Source organism: Sminthopsis crassicaudata, chromosome 2, assembly GCF_048593235.1.
Source record: "Sminthopsis crassicaudata isolate SCR6 chromosome 2, ASM4859323v1, whole genome shotgun sequence".
Classification (NCBI taxonomy): domain Eukaryota; kingdom Metazoa; phylum Chordata; class Mammalia; order Dasyuromorphia; family Dasyuridae; genus Sminthopsis; species Sminthopsis crassicaudata.
The window spans coordinates 385,483,167-385,506,566 of record NC_133618.1 but is presented as its reverse complement, the minus strand read 5'-3'; the positions used below and the strand labels follow the sequence as shown (position 1 = coordinate 385,506,566).

Here is a 23,400-nt window from a genome sequence, read left to right as displayed (position 1 = left end):
CATATTTAATTCATCAATCTACTTTTCATCTTTTGTTAATTTATGCTTTATGGATGCTATAACTGCATTTCAGAATTTTTGGGATATCTTATCATTAATTACTGCCTTTCATGTGATTATTAGTTGTTTTCATGGACAAATTTCTATTTAGTTCTGGCTTTTGTTTGAGTCCACTGTTCTGATCATAATTTGTTTACTTTATTTTCAGTAAATTATATGCTTAATATTTTTCCTGTAATATCCCCCTTCCTCTATCTCTAAGTTCATTTCCCCAATTTGCCTTGGCAGGCTGAGTGTTCAGATAGATTAGCTAATCAATCAATAAACATTAAGTACCTACTATGTGCTAAGCATTATGATATGCTTTGGTGAATCAAAAAGAGACAAAAGATAGTAATTGCCCTTAAGGAGTTCATAATCTAACAGGGGAGACAAGAAGCTAAAAACAGGTCATAAAAAGGTCATGATTAAGAGAAGGAAGGCACTAGAATAAAATGAGGTTGGGAATGGCTCCCTATAGAAAATAAGATTTTTGTTGGAACTTAAAGAATACCAGAGAAGCCAATAAATTAAGTGAGGAAAGAATCAAAATGGAAAGACCAACCAATAGGCTACTGCAGTAGTTCAAGTATAAGTTGAGGAGATGACGAGGGAGAGTATCCCAGGCTTGGGGAACAGAGAAAAATTCCCGAAATTGAGAGATGGAGTGTCTTATACATGGAGAAGCAAGGAGATGGGTATCACTAGATTAAAGAATTGGTGATACAAAATAAGACAGAAGACTGGAAAAGTAGAAAGAAATAGGTTATCAAAGGCTTTGAATGTCAAAGAGGATTTTGTATTTGATTTTGGAGGTGATACAGAACCACTGGAGTTTATTGACTAGGGGAAATGGCATAGTTAGACCTGTGCTTTAGGAAAATCACTAGTGACTGAAAGAATAGATTATAATTAAAAAAAAAAAGACTTGAGAAAGACAGGCCCACCAGCAGGTTATTGTAATATTCTAAATATGAAGTGATAAGGCTACATATTAGAGCAGTGGAAGTGTCAGGGAAGTTTAGGGGATATATTTGGGAAATGTTGTAGAAGTGAAATCAACAAATCTTGGCAACAAATTGGAAATGGTATGATAAAAAGTGTTGAGGATTAGAGGATAACAACTAGTTTAAGAGCCTGAGGGGCTGGAAGGAAAGTGTTGCCCTTTAAAGATATAAGTAGACTACTCTGCTCTGAGCTGCTGGACCAGACCAGTAAGAAATAGGCCTTTCAAGCAGTAGGCTCTTCTCAGAACATAGTATTTGTGTTAGATGGGTTGATCTGTTCAACTACTGGAGTTGACTTTGATGCTACAGTCTTTCACCAGTTTTAACCATTGGCTCAGCTAAAAAATACTACTTTTCTTGACTGAAATGTTCTAGTTCTCTTTTCAACTATAGTGTTACTTCTCACTTTTAGTTATGGAAATAGCAGTTAGCCTTAGATTGCCTCTCCTTTTTGATTCCCCCAGAACCTCTGTGCAGGAGGCATAAGAGGTTTAGTTTTTCTGGTTTGCCAGTTCTTCCTGGTTTGAGGCCTATTTTCTTAGAAAGACTTTCTTTATTTGTGGTGATCAGTTACAAATCAGTCATTTATATTTTTCAGATGTCTATGGGTATCTTATAGAGGCAATTTAATTGTTCTTTTTGGTCAGATATGCAAATGAGCTAGTCAATCCACAGATCTTTTCTAAATGTTTATTATACTTCTTAAAACTTTTCCTTTTACATTTCAATGTTTTTTCAGTCCCTTTAGACCTTCTAGTTTGATAAAGTCCTCTCAGGGAAGGTTGTTACAATGCTTTAAAAATTTTGTTTATACTTTTTCTTTGCCCTAGTACATAATCTATTTTAGTAAAGGTGCCATATTGAAAAATACATATATTCTTCAATGTTTCATTTCTTAAGTCTTACAGCTCTAAATAACAGTTTTTTCAGTTCTTTATTTTACCTTTTGCTTATATTTCTTTTAGATTTTCTACATTTGAAAGAAAAACCTTAATATCTCTCTACAATTAATGTGTGTGTGTATATATATATATATCACACATTATATATGTATATATATATATATATTACACATTTCATATATATATATAATGTGTAATATATCTTTTGGTAGTTAAGTTATATATTTGGTAGTTTAAGTTATATATTTCTTAGATGTCATGCCATTTGACACACATATGTTTAATGATAATATTGTTTCATTTTCTATGATTTCTTTAATATAATACCATTTATCTCTATTGATATTTAAAATTTTACCATTGCTTTCACTGATAGCATGAATGCACTTGCTGCTTTTTTTGGATTTAGTATAAATTTTGTTCCTCTTGTTGTATGTCTGTCTTACCCTTTTATCTCCCCATGATTAGTTTTTTTTTTCCTCAAAATCATTCTATTTCTTCTCTTCTCCTCCATATTACTATCACCATTCTGAGTGTCATCTGTCTTCAGTGACTCACAAATATGGTTTCCTTAGCTGGGATGTTGCCAGTGGAAGCACATTCTCTTAAAAGTGACCCTCTAATATACTTGGAAGAGTGATAGGGAGTAGTGGACTTCACAATCTAACCATTTCTGCATTGCCTGTCATCCTGTCTGTTCCAGAAACCATATCCTGTAAAGCTTACCCCTTTCATGCCTGCACTTCCTATACAGAATCTCTTTGAGATCTTGGGTGGTTGTCTCATCTGGGTGTAGACTTCAGTTATTTTTCTTCACTTCATAAATATTCTTCTGTCTAAAAATGGATTATAAAAGGACTTAATCCTGTCCCACTGTTACTATTGTATAGTCATATTCAGTCTTCATTACCCCATTTGCAATTTTCTTGGATACTGGAATAGTTTGCCATTTCCTTCTTAATGCATTTTACATATTAGGAAACAGAGGTAAACAGTTAAGTGATTCATCTAGGGTATAGCTTGTAAGTATCTGAGGCTGAACTTGAGCTCAGGTCCTCCTGATTCCAGAATCAGAACTCTATTCACTATGTAACCCAGCCTGTCCTTCTATATACTTTCAGATGCCCACTTCTAAAACCTTATTTACTTTAACTTCATTCCGTGTGACTTCACTCATTATTCCTGTAACTTTTCTTATTTAACTTCCCCTCCCTGGATGCCACTTTTCTTTATATGTTTGTATATTGAACTCTCTATTAGAATATAAGATACTTAAGTAAAAAACAAACAAACTGGCTTTTCTTTCATATTTGTATCTGCAGAAATTAGTACAATGTTTGATATATAATAAATGGTGTGTATGTGTGTATGTATATTTATTCACAACACTCCTCAGGCTAAACATATTATAAAGCCCCCATCACAGGCATATATATCTTCTCCCATGGTAGTACCCTTTAATGGGACTCTCTCCTCGCTATCTTTAGTGAGTGAGATCTCTCTGTTTCAATCCCCAGAATCAATTTCTCTCTTCTATTTTCTCTCCCATTTTCCTTCATTCTCTCCATCTTCTTGCTGAAAGACTTTAGAAATCACCATCTTTTTGTGGTTCACCATAGACTGCATAAGGGAACATAATTGATCATACTCTGTTGATCATCTGTTTCTTCCCTTTTATGTATCCTTTTTTAAATAACATTTTAAAAATACACTAATTGACCGTGAGAGATTCAAGGAGTTTAGTTTAGGAATCTTCATTTTTGTTTCTCCATCTTTACATTTCTTGTTAAAGATGTAAGTTGAACTTAAATCCCTATATTCTTGCATCCTTTTTATCTCTTGATGATACCTCTAACCTTTTTTGAAAGTCCCTATTTTTTCCTTTGAAGTATTATTTATTGACCTTACCTTATGCTTTTTGAAAGTTAAATATAAGGATCTAATATCTATTTTTGTTTCAGAAATTCCTCAAATTCCTCTTAATATTCATCTTTTTTCATTAATGATTAGAATGAGATTTGATGGGTATATTGGATTGCAATATTACTCTTTTGTCTTTCAGAATATTCTATTCCATTCCATTCTTCAATTTCTCTTGGCTTTGGAATAATTTATTTAGATTTCCTTTCTTTTATGTTGAAGCTCTTTGACCACTTACAAACTTTTTTATTGTTGTAACAGTTATATTTAACCACTATGTTTTTTAAGAGTTTGAAACAAAGGACTTATTTTTTGTTGCTTGTTTGTTTCATTTTCCTAGAAGCAATCTATGCTTTTTCTTAATTGATGCTATTTGTATGTACTTTGAAGGTTTGGACAATTTTAAACAAATTCAGATTTGTTAAAAAAAACTCAGATTTTTTGATTTTCCCTGAACTTATGCAACATTTATTAAATTGTCTTAAATTATCTTTATGTATTTTGTCATATGTAAAATTAATATGATCTTTAAAAGTTGTCTTTACTTTCTTCTGCAAGATTTTCCTTCCTTTCCATTACAGTTTCTGTTGAAGGAAAATTTTCTTCTGTTTCTTTAAGGGAAAAATACTTCTCCATCTCCCAACTATACCCTACTTTCATCATTAACTGGAGTTAATGGTCCCTCAATTTTATCAAACAATTGGAACAGCACAGGAATGAAAAAAGTTGATACTTAAGGAAACAATAGCTTAAACATTGTCTGGTTTTGATTCCTAGTCAATAATATACAATGAACTTATGTCTTTTGGTCTCTGCTCCAACAGGCAGAAAAGAACCAAAATGTAATTTACATAGCAGTTCACTTTCATTCAATATGCCATTGCTTCCCACAGTCTATAAATCATCTCCTCTGCTCTTATTCTATACTTATTTTTCTTCAGTAACCCCAAAGATTTGGTGATGGAAGAATATTCCTCCATATTGTCCAGGTGGAATCATAGCTTCCTATATCCTTCCTAGATTCTCTTGCCAACACTGAATTCAATGTCATGGATATTTTGGAAATCTGAATAAAATGACTCTTTTGGCTGCCATAGTCACTTTTCTTGCCAAGCTCTAAAGAAAGTCAATGAAGAAAGGATTATATCTCTAAAATGTCTTGGAAAAATACATTTTTCAATAAAAGTCAAGTAGTCCATATTGATCTTTAAGAATCAAAATGTGATGAAGACAGAATAATGGCCAAATACATTCTTGGGATATCTCATTCCTGATTGTATTAGGTGATCATTGCATATGTCTTATTTGTATTACATCTGGCCTGGTCCTGAATATAATTTCTCTAGTGAAAAAAATTATCATCTTTCAAAAATATTTCCCAACTTATCAAAATCAGTATTCAAAGATCCTATAAAATGCTAGTAGATGTGGGATTACTGAAATTGAAAGTCGGAGTCAATTAGAGTAAACTACATATTTCTTTGTTTTTCTGACTCTTTTTCTCTCCTGCTACCCTATTTTTCCTCTATCCTCATCTTCTCTCACTTTCTCTTTACATCTATCTATCTATCTATCTATCTATCTATCTATCTATCTATCTATCTATCTAACTATCTATCTATACATGTATATATACACCTATCATTGTGTATATACATGTATACATAGATAATATAAATACATATTCTTTTAAATTTCTCTAGCAATATCTGAGCTTTGCCTAAGCAGGAAAACTAACCACATTTTCCCACTATTAAATAATATTCCATAGCAGAACCTTGGTAAAGTTTATTTCTTTTTACTTCCTGGACACCATGATTTGCCAGTGAGATTGAATATAATTCTGTCAAAACATGAAGGCAAACTGTAGAACCCTTGAAAAGTGGGGAGAGCCACTCCCCAGATCTCATGCAAACATTTCCTTGGATCCCAACACAACCAACAAGAGAAAGTTCAGGGGAAAAGCCCCCCAGGGCCTTATTAAATACAAAGCCCATATATTGCAAGCCTCAGAGCTCTTGCTTACCTTCTTTTTTCACTGGAAAGGAAGATATATCAAGGATGCCCTCAGACAGTTGCCAAGAGACCTAAAGTGAGTACTTAGTTAAAAAAAAAAAAAAAAGCTGGTAAAGTCCAGAACAAGAGGTTTCTGGAGATGACTGATTCAGGGTGATGACTGAAATAGCCAAAATAAAAACAACAATATGTTGATGATAGCAATAATAAAACCAAAGAACCTAGTACTCAGTAAAGGGAAAAGTCATACAAATCCTGAGAAGAATTGGCAAGGCTGAAGGGAATTCATTCTTAATAGCAGGTTTACTATTAGGTACTAGGTGGGAGGCCAAAATCAACACCACTCCCTTAATGACAAGGTGAGTCAGTCCCATCACTCCACCTCAAAATTTGTATATTAAAAAAAAAAAAAAAAAAAAAAAAAAAAAAACCACTTACACACAGTCTAGTTAACTGTAGGGAAGAGAGCCTCCTATCTCACACATAATAAAAACAATAAACAAAAAGCAATAAGAACAAAAAAAAAACAATAAAAGATTGTTTTTGTGTGTGTGTGTGTGTGTGTGTGTGTGTGTGTGTGTGTGTGTGTGATGAAAATGACAGATGGGAATGAATGGAATGGCCATGGCCTATGAAATTAATTCAACTACTGTTCTGTGTACAACAATGATAATTTGGTCCAGATTGCTTTTATTTATTTATCTTTTGAAAAGTCTAGATGTATTTTATTTTTACATATCTTTACTGAAACAATGCATCCATTCCAAATAAATCAGGATAAAAAATAAATGATTTAACCCGAGATAAATAACATCAGTCCAAATAAGTCTATATCTTGGCACTCAGAAGTAAAAAGCAACAGCCACTGATCAAGTTATGGTATGTGAATACAATTAGATATTATGGTATTGTAAAGAATGATGAAGAGGTTAATTTCAGAAAAACCTGAGATAATCTTATGAATTGCTGCAAAGTGAAGGGAGCAGCACCAGGAGAATAACTTATACAATAACACCAATATTTTAAAGATAATGCTGAAAGACTTGACAATTGATCAATTCAATGGCCAACTATAATTCCAAAAGATTTTTGGTAACACATGCTATCCATTTTCAGATAGAGAAGCACATAGGAGATCTGGGGTATTTGAGATTTCAGTCTCTGTTCTACATTTATTTTTTATGTGAGTTGCAGTAGGTTGCTCAATTTTTATGGTCTGCAATTCACTAATATTTAATATGATGGTTTGTAATCTCTGCTCTGTTTCCCTCAAAAGGCCATTGTAAGAATATGCAAAATGACTCTCCCTCTCCCCCCATTGAAAATGGTGTACCACAGGTGGATTACCTTTCTTTTTTTTAGTATAGCTTTTTTATTTATAAAACATATGCATGGGTTATTTTTAAACATTGACCCTTGCAAAACCTTCTGTTCCAACTTTTCCCCTCCTTCTCCCCATCTCCTTCCCCAGATGGCAGGTAGTCTAATACATGTTAAATATGTTAAAATATTTGTTAAATCCAATATATGTATACATATTTATATAGTTATCTTGCTACACAAGAAAAATCAGATCTAGAAATAAAGAAAAAAAAATGAGAAGAAAACAAAATGCAAGCAAACAATAACAGAAAGGTGCTATGTTTTGGTTCACACTCATTTCCCATAGTTTTCTCTCTGAGTGTAACTGATTCTCTTCATTACTGAACAATTAGAACTGTTTTGAATCATCTCATTGTTGAAGAGAGCCACAAAGTGGATTACTTTTCAACAATAGTATGCCAGATTTCAAATCCTTTTCTCTTAGTGGCAAGTAAAATGAGTCAAAGACAAAAGACTTAAAAAAACACTAGAAAAGAAAAAATGAAATTTCTCACAGGAAAAACAAATGAACTAGAAAAGAGATCCAAAAGAGATTATCATTAGACTATATGAAAGCTATGAACAGCAAAAAGGGCTTTCCTTGATAACACATTTCAAACAGTTACAAAGAAAAACTGACTAGATCTTAGAATCATATAGCAAAATTGAAACTGAAAGATTCTACCACCATGCAAATTTTCAAAGAAACTCACAAATGAAAACTTTCAGGATTATTATAGCCAAAATTCAGAGATTCTGATTCATGAAGAAAAGACTGTAAGCAGCCAGAAGGAAAGAATTAAAGTACCATCAGGTCACATTCAGATCACATAAAATTTACAAGCCATCATTATAAAAAATAAAGGGCTTGAAATATCATAGTCCAGAAAATAATGGGTCTAGAATTATAGACAAAAATGATTTACCTAGCAAAATTATATATAACCCCAGAGAGAAAAATTGGATATTTTACAAGAGAGAAGTCTTTCAAATAAATGCTCCTGATCAAAAGACCTGAGCTGAATAGAAATTTTGACATTTAAACACAGGAATCAAGAGAAGCATCAAAAGATAAACATGGGTATGAAATCATAAGGGATTTAATAAGATTAAACTGCTTATATTCTTATATGGAAAAATGATACATCAAGCCCCTCAGAACTTTATCATCAGTAGAGATCTTAGAAGGACAGAAGAGTGAAGAATAGATATGCACCGAGAAATGAGGAATGGAAGAATGAGGAATATTATCTCACATGCAAAGGGCATGCAAGGAAAGGTATATACAATGGAGGATACAGTAGGGGAACAAATAACACTTGTCTATCATTTTCATCTAATCTAGCTCAAGGATGAAAAAAATGAACATACACAAATACTTGGATATAGAAATTCATCTTAATTAACAAGAGAGTAGGAGGGAAAGAGATTTAGAGGAAAGGTAGGGTTTAAGAGGAAGAGTATGTTAAAGATGAAAGGAAATAAAGCAGAGATCAGAATTTTCCTCTTAAAGAGGGAAAATGAAAAAAAAACAGAATTAGTATGATAGAAATACATAGTAGAAAATCATAACTTAATATGAATGGGATGAATTTGATGGGGGTTGAAAGATTCCTTTCTAATTGCCCAACCTATGGCTGACCTTGATTCACAAATCCTGGTCAAAGGCACCCTTTGAATATCCAGGCCCATCCCCCATCATCAGCTCAGCTTCCCCCAGCCCTCACCTGATCTGAGCTAACTGAAAAGCCCTCCGAGAACTTAGGGGTACCGCCCATCATCTTCTAGATATAAAAAGGGCCAAGCTGGAGCCCTCTTTGCAGGAGTCCTACCAGCCAACACATGGTATCCTTCCAGGCATGTAGGAGTCCTGACCGCCCAATGGCCACCTCTGGCCATTGTAACTGAACTTTACTTCCAAATTCCTACAATAAACCTTTTTATTTATCAATCTAGGTTTTCGGCCCTATAAGTTCATTTTATAGGGGACAACTACGCCTCATGGGATTATCTATGTGCAGAAAAGTGGGGTTCCCCCTTTCATTTCCCTCATTAAATTGATCTATTAAAAAAAAGATATTAGAAAAATGGATTAGAAACAAAATTCTAACAATATATAGTTTACAGGATTGACTTCCGGGAGATTCACAAACCCACCTACAAGCCCACTCTCTAGGAGGAGAAATCAATAGTCATTCCATTTTCCATCTTTGTGCTGGCTGGAGGCTTTGGATTCAGAGGGAGCTAGAGGCTTAAGCTGGCAGAGACAAAGGACTAGCAGCAAGAGCTCTCAGGATCTAAGGAGAGAAGAGGGCCTCCAGAAAACTAGCTGAGCCCCAAGTGAAGGAGATAAGATTTTGGAAGAGACAATAAAGGATTTGGACTTTAACTCCTGGCTGCATTTGAAGTAATTATTGAAACTGAACTAAAGCCAAGGCTGCCTCCAGAAGCTCCCCAAGAAATCTGCCCAAGAGAATGATTACAATTTAGATAAGAGAACATTGCAATATAAACTTATTGAAAAAACATAAAGTTCTCCCAAATTCCTTTAACATACAAATTTGGTCTTTATACATAAACAAGGAGAATCAAAACAGAGAAAGAAAACTATAGACCAATTTTCCTAATGAATATTGGTATAAAAATTTTTTAAAAGAAAACACTATTAGATTATAGCAATATATCACAAAGGTCACACATATATTGATGTGGGGCGTAGCCCCCTTTAAGATTCCTTGTTTGATCTCCAACTTCCTTTGGGACTGACATTTGATTTACAAGATCTGTTCAAAACCCCAAGGGGAGAGATCAATATCTGAGTCAGTTTGGGCTTGTACCCAGCCCCCACCGGATCTGAGCTGGCTTGGATTTTCAGCCCCCATTCTAATGATCTGCTCAGATAACCCAACCCCCCAACTGGTGGGTTCTGGCTATTGAGGAATCAACCTGGGCTCCACCCATATACCCCTTCAAGCAGATAAAACGACCAAGGTGGAATCATACCTGGGCGGAGAGTTGAAAGATGCCAGCAATATGCCAGCATCACAGACTCTCCATCTCCCCACCGCTTGTGGTGTATTTCCTCCTCTATCTAATGCCTTTTACTAACAAGACTTTAACCTTGCTTCCAAACCCTGCAATAAACCTCTTTTTATCAATCTAGATTTTCAGGCCTGTAAATTCATTTACAGGGGACTCTTGCCACCACTAGACCTGATTTAACTTTGTATCTTTGCGCCGAATCCAAAGAGGTTTCAGGGAGCTCCGTGTGACCCCAATCCTGCAACTAGACCTCAATTAATCCTAATTGTATTGAGGTATATACCTCTATCACTATGATCAAGTCAGATGTGTAATAGGACTGCTTCATTATTAAGAAAACTATAAGCATAACTGACCACTTTTACTACAACAATATCCTCTTTCCTCTGAAAATCATGTGATTATTTCAAGAGTTGAGAAAAACTTTATTTTTGTATTAATTTTATAATTATAATTATTTTGACAGTACATATGCATGAGTATTTTTTTTACTACATTATCCTTTGTATTAATTTTTCCAAATTTTCCCCTCCCTCCCTCTACTTACTCCCCTAGATGACAGGCAATCACATACATATTAAATGTGTTACAGTATAACCGAGATACAATTTATGTGCGTAAACCCAATTTTTTTGTTGCACGGTAAGAATTGGATTCCGAAGGTATAAGTAACCTGGGTAGAAAGACAATAGTGCAAACAGTAAACATTCAATTCCCAGTGTTCCTTCTCTGGGTGTAGCTGTTTCTGTCCATCATTGATCAACTGGAAGTGAGTTGGATCTTCTTTATATTGAAGATAGCCACTTCCATCAGAATACATCTTCATACAACATTGAAGTGTACAGCGATCTTCTGGTTCTATTCATTTCACTCAGCAACAGTTGATTTAAGTCTCTCCAAGCCTCTCTGTATTCATCCTGCTGGTCATTTCTTACAGAGCAATAATATTCCATAACATTCATATACCACAATTTACCCAACCATTCTCCAATTGATGGACATCCATTCATTTTCCAGTTTCTAGCCACTACAAAAAGAGCTGCCACAAACATTTTGGCACATACAGATCCCTTTCCCTTCTTTAGTATTTCTTTGGGATATAAGCCCAGTAGTAGCATTGCTGGATCAAAGGGTATGCACAGTTTTATAACTTTTTGAGCATAGTTCCAAATTGCTCTCCAGAATGGCGGAATTCTTTCACAACTCCACCAACAATGCATCAGTGTCCTAGTTTTCCCACATCCCCTCCAACATTCATCATTATTTTTTCCTGTCATCTTTGCCAATCTGACAAGAGTGTAGTGGTATCTCAGAGTTGTCTTAATTTGCATTTCTCTGATTAGTAGTGATTTAGAACACTTTCATATGAGTGGAAATAGTTTCAATTTCATCATCTGAAAATTGTCTATTCATATCCTTTGACCATTTATCAATTGGAGAATGGCTTGATTTCTTATAGAGTCAGTTCCCTATATATTTTGGAGATGAGGCCTTTATCAGAACTTTTCACTGTGTAAAAATATTTTCCCAATTTGTTACTTCCCTTCTAATCTTGTTTGCATTAGTTTTGTTTGTACAAAAGCTTTTTAATTTGATGTAATCAAAACCCGAAAAACTTTATTTTAAACTTAAATACAAAATAGGATAAAAAATTGGCAAATGCACAGCACAACACAAGAGGAGAATCAAAATATAAAGCAATAAATACATGTGCATTTTGATAATACATACATATATATTATATATACTACATATTGTGTTTAGAGGGGCCCATCTTTTTTTTTTTTTGCTTCCTTGTAGGTTTTCTTTTGTTATTTGCTGTACACTTTTTACTTTATTCCTTCCCTCTTCCCCCCCCCCCGAAGGTTACAGTTAAGCACAGATACACACAAATGTATATACAAATATGCACATACACACACACATATATATATATACATACATACCTGCATATAAATATACATATATATTTATAATTGTACATATATCTATAATGATACACACATATAAATATATATATGTATATATGTATATATACATATATATATGTATATATATGTAAAGATTGATTTAATCTTCCAACAAGGTGTTAACTCAGTGGAATTGATTAATACAATGGTTATCTAGTTCAGCATGTGAGTTCTCTAGTTCAGTATGATTGATTTAATCCTACAATAAGGTGTTAACTAATGATTCTCTAGTTTACATGTACTTAGTACTTAATATAGTTCTACAAGATTGACACCTGTGATGATGTACTTAATAATAGAGTATATAAGAGCCAATGAGGACTGGGAGAGAGACATTCCATCTCCCACCATCCTGGTGGCTGGCCTGTCCTCCTTCATTTCTCCACTGAGACCAAGGCCGTCTGAAGGCCTTCCAGAAAGCTAGATTGGGCCCCAGGTGAAGGAGACAAACTGTGAAGGAGATAATAAAGACTTTGGACTTTATCCCTGATTATTCTTGTGGTGATTACTCTGCTAAAAGGAAGGCTGGACCCAAGACTTCCAGAAAACTAAGCAGAGCCATATATATATATATATATATATATATATATATATATATATATATATATATATATATATATATATATATATATATATATATACGCATTTATATCCATCTATGTAAGACCATACTACATTTGGTTGTCCTCTGTTTCTCTGAAGGTAGATAACATCTTCCTTCATATGTCCAAGTCTGTCCATATTTTTCTAACTCCACCAACTCATGATTTCCTACATCACAGTAATATTCCAACCTTATACTGTCTGCTTATTTTAAATAGCCTTAATAATATTGATTCATATGGCTGGTGTAATATGTGTAGTTTCCCTGTTTTTCTCTTTTGATTAAATCGATTTTAGCCTCAATTTTGAGATCATGATTACCACCTTTTTTTTTTTTACATAATAAATCTTCCTCCTGACTATTATTTTACATTTGCATGTATCTTATTTTCTATCCCTTCTAATACTACACTTTACTTTTACCTGTTACTTTGTCTCCTATTACTTAACCTTTGCCATTTCCCAAGGATCCCTTCCTTATCCTTTTTGCATTCCTTTCTCCTTACTCCCTTATTTCTAGCTTAATTTAGAAAAAAAAATTATGTCCCTCCAAATATATATGTTGTTCTCTCTCTGTCCCCTTTCTATTAATCTGCACACCTTATCCCATTTCCATTAATCTGTATTCTACATTCTCCCTTATCCTATTTTCTCACTCTTTTATTTATAAATTTAGAAGACTTTTAATTTCCTTTTAAATATATGTGCTGTTCTCTCTTTAACTCAAATCTGCTGTGAGTAGGATTTCCTCTAAAAATCTCTTCTTTACCTTCTCTTCTCTCCCTATGTTCTTATCCTCTTATTTCTTTCTGAATTTAGAAGGCTTTTACACCCACATAGACACACATGCATGCACACACACATGTACACCTATATATGTATGCATGTATGTATTATGTATTGTTCCCTGTTTACTCCATTCCTGATAGGTAGAGTAATAGGATAGGGTTTCAGAACTACCAGCCCTCCTCCACAATCTGTTTCCTCTATGTCAGTTCTTCCTCTTGTACCTCATTTATATAAGACAAATTTCCTACATGGTTTTGCTTTTTAGAATCAAGTTCTACTCTATCTTGTCTTTCTTTCAAACTACTCAATTAGTAATAACAATCTTAGACATACATATAATATATAAAAATAAATAGTCTGTTCTTGATGCTTCCCTTGTAATTAGTCTTTGATGTTTACCTTATATTTCTTGGATCTTATGTTTCAAATTTTCTAATAAGTTCAGGTCTTTTTGCAGCAAAATGTTGAAAGTCTGACAATTCATTGGATGTTTTTTTCTTCCATTCAGGATCAAGCTTAATTTTGCTGGGTATGATACTTTGGGTTGCAACCCTAATTTTTTTGTTCTTTGATATAAAATGTGCTAAGACCTGCACTCTCAATGTAGCTGCTGCTAGGTCTTGTATTATTTTAGCTGTGTCTTTATTGTATCTGATTCTTTTTCTTGCTAGTAATATTTTTCTCTTTGGCTCGGAGTTTTTAGAACCTGCTCATAATATTCTTGTAGGTTTTCCTCATGGGATCTTTTTAGTTGGTGATCAGTAGATATTTTCTTTTTTAAAAATTTTCTCCTCTTATTCTAACACTCCAGGACAATTTATTTATTTCTTTTATTAGTGTATCAAGATTATTTTTTTTGAACATAGCTTCAGGGAGTTTGATTATTCTTATGCTTTTCTCTTCTTAATTTGTTCTCCATAAGTTGTTATAGGGAACTGAGTTGTTTTTATAATAATGAGTCATTCCCCAAATGATAAAATTTCAAGGGACAGTTTTCACAGAAAGAAATCTTAGTTATCAATATCGATATGAAAAATATTCAAAATCACTAAGAAATGTAAATTAAAATAATTCTGAACTACTATCTGCATTCATCAAATTGGATAAGATGACTAAAAAAGAGAAATAAGAAATATTGGAGGGTATGTGTGAATCCCCAATAGATTATTGGTGAAGCTATGAACAAGTCCAAACATTTTGAAAAGTAATTTTTTGGAACTATGCCCTGAGAGCAATTAAACTGTCCTTTCTACAATATAAATGTCCAATCCACAATATAATAAATTGAGGCAGAGTTTCAGGCCAATGATTATTTATTAAAAGGACATGGCCCATTTTACTGAATGGAATATTAGACATTCCTCAAGATCTCAGATATCTCTTGTCTCTAGTGCCTTTGTTTTATAGAAGTTGATTCTCAGATGTTATAAAAGAGGCAAAGTAAAATAGAGGGTCCCATTAGCGACAGAACTGTACCAGTTCTTGACTTTTCAGAAGAATCTTCAGTTCATGTTTGCACTCAGTGACTGGTAAAGGATGTCCAAATATGGGCAGAACTAATAATCATTCACTGGCCCCATGTTGGGCAATACAATTATAAATAATGCCCATAGGCCTGTTTCCACAGCAAGAGGATGAGATGGGTAATGGAACAATCAAAACTAACTAGGGGACTTTCCATATCATTGAGCCATTTCTCTGCTGGGCTTGGTCATTTACACAAAAAGAATGGAGGTGCTCTAATTAGCTTCCTATAGTTATATAGTTCCTATATAACTTCCTATAGTTATATATAGACAGGTGAACTTCATAACAGACAAGTAAACTTATAACTTGTAGTTTGAAGTTCTAGGGCCTAATGTAAAAAATAACCTTCAGCCTTAATTAATATGTAAAATATGTAGTAATATTAATATTAATTGATTATACTAACTAAATGTATATTAGTAAGCAAATATAGAAAATCTAATCATTACACATAATAATAATGAAAGAAAATATACTAGGGGATCTAAATAAAATAAGGGTGCCCTGGCCTTTGACCCAGTAATATAATTATTAGTCTATAGCCCAAGGACATCAAAGAAAAAGGAAAAAACCCACCTGCATAAAATATTTATAAGAATCCCTTTTTATTGAAAATTGGAAATTGAAGGGATACCCATTAATTGGTTATCAAAATTCCTTCCTTCCTTCCTTCCTTCCTTCCTTCCTTCCTTCCTTCCTTCCTTCCTTCCTTCCTTCCTTCCTTCCTTCCTTCCTTCCTTTCTTCCTTCCTTTCCTCCCTCCTTCCTTCCTTCCATTGTCATTAGAAATTCTATTGTCAAATGGAAATTGACAATTGTTTCAAATCAGGACTTGATTTATTTCTTTATTGATTGACTATTCCTTTTTTTTATTTTGTTAAATTTTTATTTATTTTATTTTTCATTTATGGAATAAAAAGCATTTTTATAATATAGTATAATAAAAAGATTATACATGAAACTACAAATCTATTATGTACAACTTATTATTCCTTTTAAATCTATAATAAACACATCATATACATTTCTTTTTTTCCCAGCCTTTCCCAAAGCTACACACCTGGTAAGTATTCAAGAAGAAACTTTAATCTAGGGCTTCTGATTCCAATAGGTTTTCTTTTTTAAAAAATCCATATTTACTTTTTTTGAAATTGATTGACTATTCCTAAGAAAGTAAAAATATCCAGAAAAGAATGGAAGGAATTCAAAAGAAATTCCAGAGAAGCAGGATAGGTTTCAAAGTAATGTATATAATTTATTATATAAGTTATGTATAATTGGCTTTAAAAAGCTAAGTTATGATATGTAGATTCATCTCTTTATATCTCCTCCTGTTACAGTGTTTTGCTTTGTGTATAGAAATCCTTTATTTATTTATTTTTTTAAAAGAAAAGCTATAACCTAGGATTAAAACTATTTTTAGAAAAAAATTTCCATCAAAGTTACATTTAATATTCAATATAAAATATAGTTTCAGGATGAATTAAAGAATATATTCAAATCTTACTAACTCGATGTCAAATTATGCAAAACAAGTTGTGACAAAAGGATATAAAGAATATTAAGAATTTTTTAAGATGTAAAAATGTTCCAAGGATAATGTTATGTCAATAAATGTAATTCTATTACTTTGTCCTAATTAATTTGCAAACATTTCTTAAGTTGGAAATCTCTTTTTTTATTGTTTTGTTTGGTTGGTTTAGTTTGGTGATATTTGTCCCTTATGTGAAAGCAAAAATTAGATATAGAAAGGAAAAAAAAGACCATGATGACTTCCAAAACTCAGAGAAATGGAAGTGAATAACAAGAAGAGCTGCCAAAGGAAAATTTATAAGACTTACTTTCTGTTTTGTTTCCTGTTGAATAATCTGGGATTTCCTTGTTTTTTGAGTCTGAAAAAGGAGGAAATTAAAGTGGTTAAAAAATTATTTGTCCCCTGATTGAATACCTAGTCAAGACTAGTATAGAATAATACCCTAAGAGTACATGCAGTTGTGTTGTCATATTAGTAGGGTTATTCAATTTTGCCATTCCTTCTTTAAACACAATGAGCAATATACCTGTGCCTCATGCTTAGGTTAAAGTGACTGAGCTTTTGAAAGATATGGCAGTGCAGCACAAATTCTGACCTGTTTTTCCAAGATGACAAAGCTCCAAGTTAAGCCCTAGTGATTGATATAATATAGGTATGGCAGTGGAAAATCTCAGTTTAGCTATGATCAAAGAGACTGATTACCAGAAGATTAGCTGCCAGATGTAGAAATGTTTTGACTACATCATGAAACTTGTTTACCATGGCTTTATAGGGCTGTGATTTATATCAGTGATGATGTCTACCACATTGATATATGGTGGATATTTAAAAGGCTTAAAGTTGAAGTATTAGAGAATTCTGTTCTATGGGCAATACCCTGTAAAACTATAGAGGTCAACAAGGTATGATATTTGTCAATAAGATATCATCATTTGTGGATCATCATTTCTGGATTTATGTCCTTCACAAGCAATAAGTCCATGGAGATTGAAGTCTTGGTGGTTGTTGATCCTGTCATATTGCATTCCCAAGAAACTACTGCATCATGAGTATATTTATCACCAACGTATCCCTGAGCAAAAAGGGGAAGACACGCCCTGTACCTCAGTGGCTAGTAGAAACTGAAGAGGAGAAAAAGTATTTTAAAGAAAGCAAAGGTCAATATCTGTAGATGAAAGCCCAGCAACAGATCCATATATATGCAATCCTCTTAGAAGTTACCTTCTGTCTGAACATTAGCAACCCAAAGATGAAACTGGGAAGGAATTTGTTTGTCCACTTAGAGGTGACTCAGCCAAAAAAATTTTATTCACTTTAAAAACTGGTTTTCTGTGAAGTATTTATAATGTGGTGTTCAACCATAGTATATTCTGAAAATGTATACACCAAAACTTATTTATATTACTCCAATGTAAATACTATACAATATTATTCCAAACTGCCTTAAGTCATTCTACCAAAAAATTTAGAATATCTTACTATGCCCATTAAAGTTTTATAAAGAATACAATGACATTAATAATGTCTTTGTCCTGCTGGAGCTAAAAAGAAGGTATCCTATTTGTTATTTTCATGGAGTTTTGATTTTATAGGAGGAAATAAATCATGGACACAGATTAAATAAAATGTGAATTAAAATATGAAATAAAATGGCTCAGTCTCTTATATTACTGAAATAATGGAACGAGATTAATATATAATTGCCTTAAGTCCACTCTACTATTCCTCTTATGACTAACCAAACTCATAGAACCAATCAACTAAAAGTCAAGTTAGGATGTCAAGAGTTTTTGTAGGTTGATCCTCAAGTGATAGATAAATTGTTCTTCACTGGAATCATATTCAAAGCCTTAGAAAACCCAAAGTTATGTTTAAATACCACTGATCATCAGAGATTGATTTTTTGTGTTTATCTCCTTTTAGTTTCCAAAGGAGAAATGATCTGTTTCCTTACCAAAACTAACTCCTATTGCATGTCTTTTAACTTCATTGAATCATATTTAGAAATTATCACTTGCAGTTACAACAGACAAATCCAATAATGCATACTTGTTATTATCCTTTACTATTGCTTAGTGGAGTATCATGTTTAGAATATTTGTAAATCTTATTCTTCCTTTTCTGGAGGAAAGTGTTAATCTTATGAACTATCCAAGGGAGTTTGGTCCTACATTTTATTAATTATATAGATTTGTTAAATTATTTTCTGAATCTTTTTTAGTCTCTTATTTTTTCTAAAAGTATATATATATAAATATTACCCATATATAGATGTTAAATGCTTTGAATGTGATCTAATTCAGCTTTGATCTTTGAGCTAACAAATCTTTAAACATTTTCAATCATTCAACCTTGATATCTTTATGCTTGATTTAGCATAAATGAGAGACTAAAATATTTGTAGGTATCATCTTTTATCCTTTGGTTCTATGTGACCTCTGGATTCAAAGTCTCCAAGCTCTATTATTTCTTGATATATATTAAGAATTATGCCTGGGGGTCTGAAGGTAAAATGTCAATGTAGAAAAGGTCTGTTCTTCTAAAAGAAAAGACATATCTGACAAGGAACTTAGAGAAAGTGACAATAAAGAAACCCCCCAAAGATATGGAGATAAATGCCTTCATCTATTTCAGAACTGCAGAAAAAATAGCTAACATACTATGGAAGCTTTTAGAAGGGGAGATAGAAGAACATTCAAATAAATGATTTTAAGAATAGAATAAAAAGACAAAAACTCAAATTATAAGGGAAATAATAGGCCTGGAAGAAAGAATGGGAAAAGAATAAATACTTTAAAAAAATGAAAAATATCTAATTAGCAAATTGGCTGAAAATTTGAGTAGAACAAACAGAATCTAATGACTTTTTGAGACAACAAGAAATATTTGAAAAACATTTTAAAAATAAAAAAACCCCAAAAGTTTCTATTATGTCATAAAACAATACTAATTATGGAGGGTTAGAAGAGAAAGGTTATCTACTGCCAAAAATAATTGACTGGGAAATAAGTTGAAGATCTAATAAATCAGATTCCCTAAAATTAATGAGCAAATCAAAACTTGAACACTATTTTTCAAGAACTCTTAGAAGACAAAGACCTAGATCTATAAGAACTTAATGCTGAAGTACAAACAGAGAGAATCCATTGGTCTTCGCCAGAAGAAAAAAACAAACAAATTGAAACACTCAGAAATGTCATAGCAAACTAAGACAAAAAACATTATAAGCAAACAGAAAGAAAGAATTCAAATGCCAAGAAACTATACTCAGGATTATAACTACTCTAGAGAGAAATATTCTGCAATATGACATTTCAAAAAACAAAAGGTAAAGGGGTACAACATAAATAATTTACTTTGAAAAACTAAAAATAATCTTGGGTTGAGGGGGATGGAACTTTAATAGAAAAGAAAACCTTTAAGCATTCTTGATGAATTGACTAGAGCTAAGTAGAAACGTAAAAATTCATGGACTAGCATAAAAAGAAACCTTATAAGGTAAAATATATTTTACCACTTAAAAGGCAATAATGATGGAGTTTCAAAATTATAAGGGAACAGAAGATATGAGGTCCTTTAGGTTCCTAACTGATGACTTCAAGGGCCAAAAAATAAGTTACATAAGACAAACTGAAAAGAGACAGGACAAGTAATACCTTAGGATAGAGATGAGGAAGGTGAGGAAGGCATCACTATATCATGTAAGTGTGGAACCCAAGAAGAAGAGTACACAAACATTTAGGAATGAGTTGGGGAGCACAAGCAGATATTTTGTGGACCACATTCTTATTTTAAATTCACAATAGAAATTTGAACATACATAAAAGCTTTGAACAAGAATACATTAAATTCAGCAGGGATACAGAGAATAGAGAAGGACAGAGAAGAAGAAGCTCAGACTCATGGAAGGAATAATCATAAAATAAAGATAACATCTACTAGAAATCAGACCATAAAGTCATTAATGGAAAAGAGAAAAAATGTGTGAGAATCAGACATTGAGATCTGAGGTTTGGTGAAGGGAAGAGTAACAGAGAACTAGGAATATATCACTTAAATTTTACCTTATGAATAGGATTTCTTGTTAGTAATTTGTTCCACAAACCAACCATATATTATTACTAACATTCCTTCTTTTCCAATTTTGTTAAACATTTTTTGCAATATTGGAATTATTTTTGAGTGTTTAATAAAATTCACTTTTAAATAATTTTCCCTTTATTTTTCTACATTTATTGTAAATGTGTTGTTCTCTGCATTTGTCAATAACTTTTCCCTTTATTTTCTCTACATTTGTTGTAAATTTGCTGTAAAAATATATTTCTTTTTGATTGTAGTCCTGATTCATTGATTTTTTTTTCTTTTGCTGACAATGGTACTTAGTAATATGATTGTTTTTGGTGACCACTTTGCTTCCAAAATGTTTTTATATGTTATATTATTATTGTAATTTTTCTTTAAGAAAATTATGTTATTTTTTCTATGATTTGTTTTTTGAGTCACCAATCTTTAAGCTTGGAGCCTTTCTTCAGAGACTCTTCAGTGATTATAACTTTAATATTGTTGTGTTAAGCAAAGGAAGCATTTAATTTGTTTTTGGTTTTATGTATTTGATTATGATTTTTTATGCTTAAGCACATGATCAATTTTTGTACTGATATCATTAACTGAAAAATATGTAGTTTTCTTTTTATTCCCTTTCAGTAGTCATCAGAATTCCAACATAGAAACTTTTCTTAAATTCTCTTCAGCTGTCTTCTTACTCGTTTTCTTTTTGTTATTCTAACCTAGGACTAAAAGGGATATTTTAGAAGGGATATTTTTAATTTATGTTTATATATATATATGTATGTGTGTGTATGTCTATGTATGTGCATATTTATATATTCATTCACACATAGGATACCTCAAAAGAAAGATTGGAAGACTTAAGGTAAAAATAACAATCATGCTATACAAATGAGGTGCAGAGGAAGAATAGACACTCAGGCATTAGAAGGGGAGGAGAGCCTGTAGGTCAGAAAACCTACTCAAATTGGGAAAGGGCTCAATAGGTAACACAACATATATACCATAAAGGGTATAGCACCTTCCAAAATCTATAAAGAAATAAGGGAGGAAGGATGGGTAGGTGGGGAAGCAAAGGGTGAGGGAAGAAGATCAGAGAGGGCTCCTTGGATGGGGAAAGGTTAAATAATTGTAAGCCAAGTCATGGAACAGAATTTAATTAAAGAGGCAGCAAGGATAGAAAAAAAATGTGTGTTTGTGTGTGTGTGTGTGTGTGTGTGTGTGTGTGTGTGTGTATGTGAGTATGTATATGTATCTATATATCTCTATATGTATACATAAGTATATATTTTCTTAAATGTAGTTTGCTTGGGAATGGTGGGGAGGATGAAAGGGGAAAAAAGAATAAAGTAACGAAGATGAGCAGCAGAGAACCAAAGAACAATTTACAAGGAAGAAAAAAGTCATTCATGAATATAACTTCTCCTACATAACTCTTTCTGACTCTTGAAGTCATTAGGAATCTGAAGAGATATTTGTCTGTTTTTTTTTTCCTTATTAGAATATAAATCTTCAACATTTAGCTTCTTTCAATTAGTCAAATTAAATTTCCTTTTCAGATTTCTTTTGTTCCCCTTGCTTGCATTTCAAAGTTGATATTTAGATAAGGCATTTTCATCAGTAATTCTTGAGAATACTCTAGTCTATTAAAAATTCATTTTTTCCACATGTATTTAGTTTTGTAGGATTGTTGTTTGTCCTTCATTCTTGATGAGGACTGTGGTATCAGGAAGTGATATCATGACATGCAAGTGAATTGGACTTAAGGGTGGGCTGTGCAGTTAGTTATCAGTCTCACTGGGTTCAGTGGCAAGATATAGAATAGGATCATTTGAGATGGCCCTGTTGGAGATCTTGACTTTGTAAACTTCATAAGCTTCTCTTTCACTAGGTGCTTAAGGAATGATTATTAAAATATCTTGTGATAATAAAATATTGCTTCCTTTGTGCCTTGAAGTCTTTTCTCACTTATTTCTAAATAATATTTCCTTTGATTTGTCACCCCAATGCATTGTTCTTAATGATAATATGAATGGGCCACTAGACCCAAGTGCCTCTGGAGGAGAAAGTGAGACTGGTGACTTTATACAGACTGACCTCACTTAAATCCTGTTCACTTGCTTGCCATGACATCACCTCAACAACAATTACATTGATTTCCTTCTCTCATTCTTTCTCCAGATATAGTATGATGGAGTAGTCAATGAATTGTGTTATTTCCCGTTATTTGATTCTATAACAGTGTACAGGTGCTTCCATGTTTTTTCTGAATCTATTCCTTCTGTTACTTCTTAGAATATAACACTATTTTATCACTTTAAAATTTCATAATTAATTCAGCTATTCTCCAATTAATGGGTACTTTCTTTGCTTTCAATTATTTACTAGAGCATAAAGTGCTTCTACAAATCTTTTTCTATATTACTTTTAAAAAATTGTGTGTGTGTGTGTGTGTGTGTGTGTGTGTGTGTGTGTGTGAGAGAGAGAGAGAGAGAGAGAGAGAGAGAGAGAGAGAGAGAGAGAGAGAAAGAAACAGAGAGAGAGAGAGAGAGAGAGAGAGAGAGAGAGAGAGACAGAGAGAGAAAGAAACAGAGAGAGAGAGAGAGAGAGAGAGAGAGAGAA

General features: G+C 32.8%; 1 protein-coding gene across 1 annotated transcript in view; it reads right to left on the bottom strand.

The window, feature by feature from the left end:
- The window catches only part of SERPINA12 (serpin family A member 12), a 36,085-nt gene extending 29,988 nt beyond the window's left edge, over positions 1–6,097 (bottom strand). Inside the window, exon 1 of the mRNA XM_074285145.1 lies at positions 5,895–6,097. The gene's annotated coding sequence lies outside the window, so the exon portion shown is untranslated. The remainder of the gene's footprint in view (positions 1–5,894) is intronic.
- Positions 6,098–23,400: the final 17,303 nt, after the last annotated feature.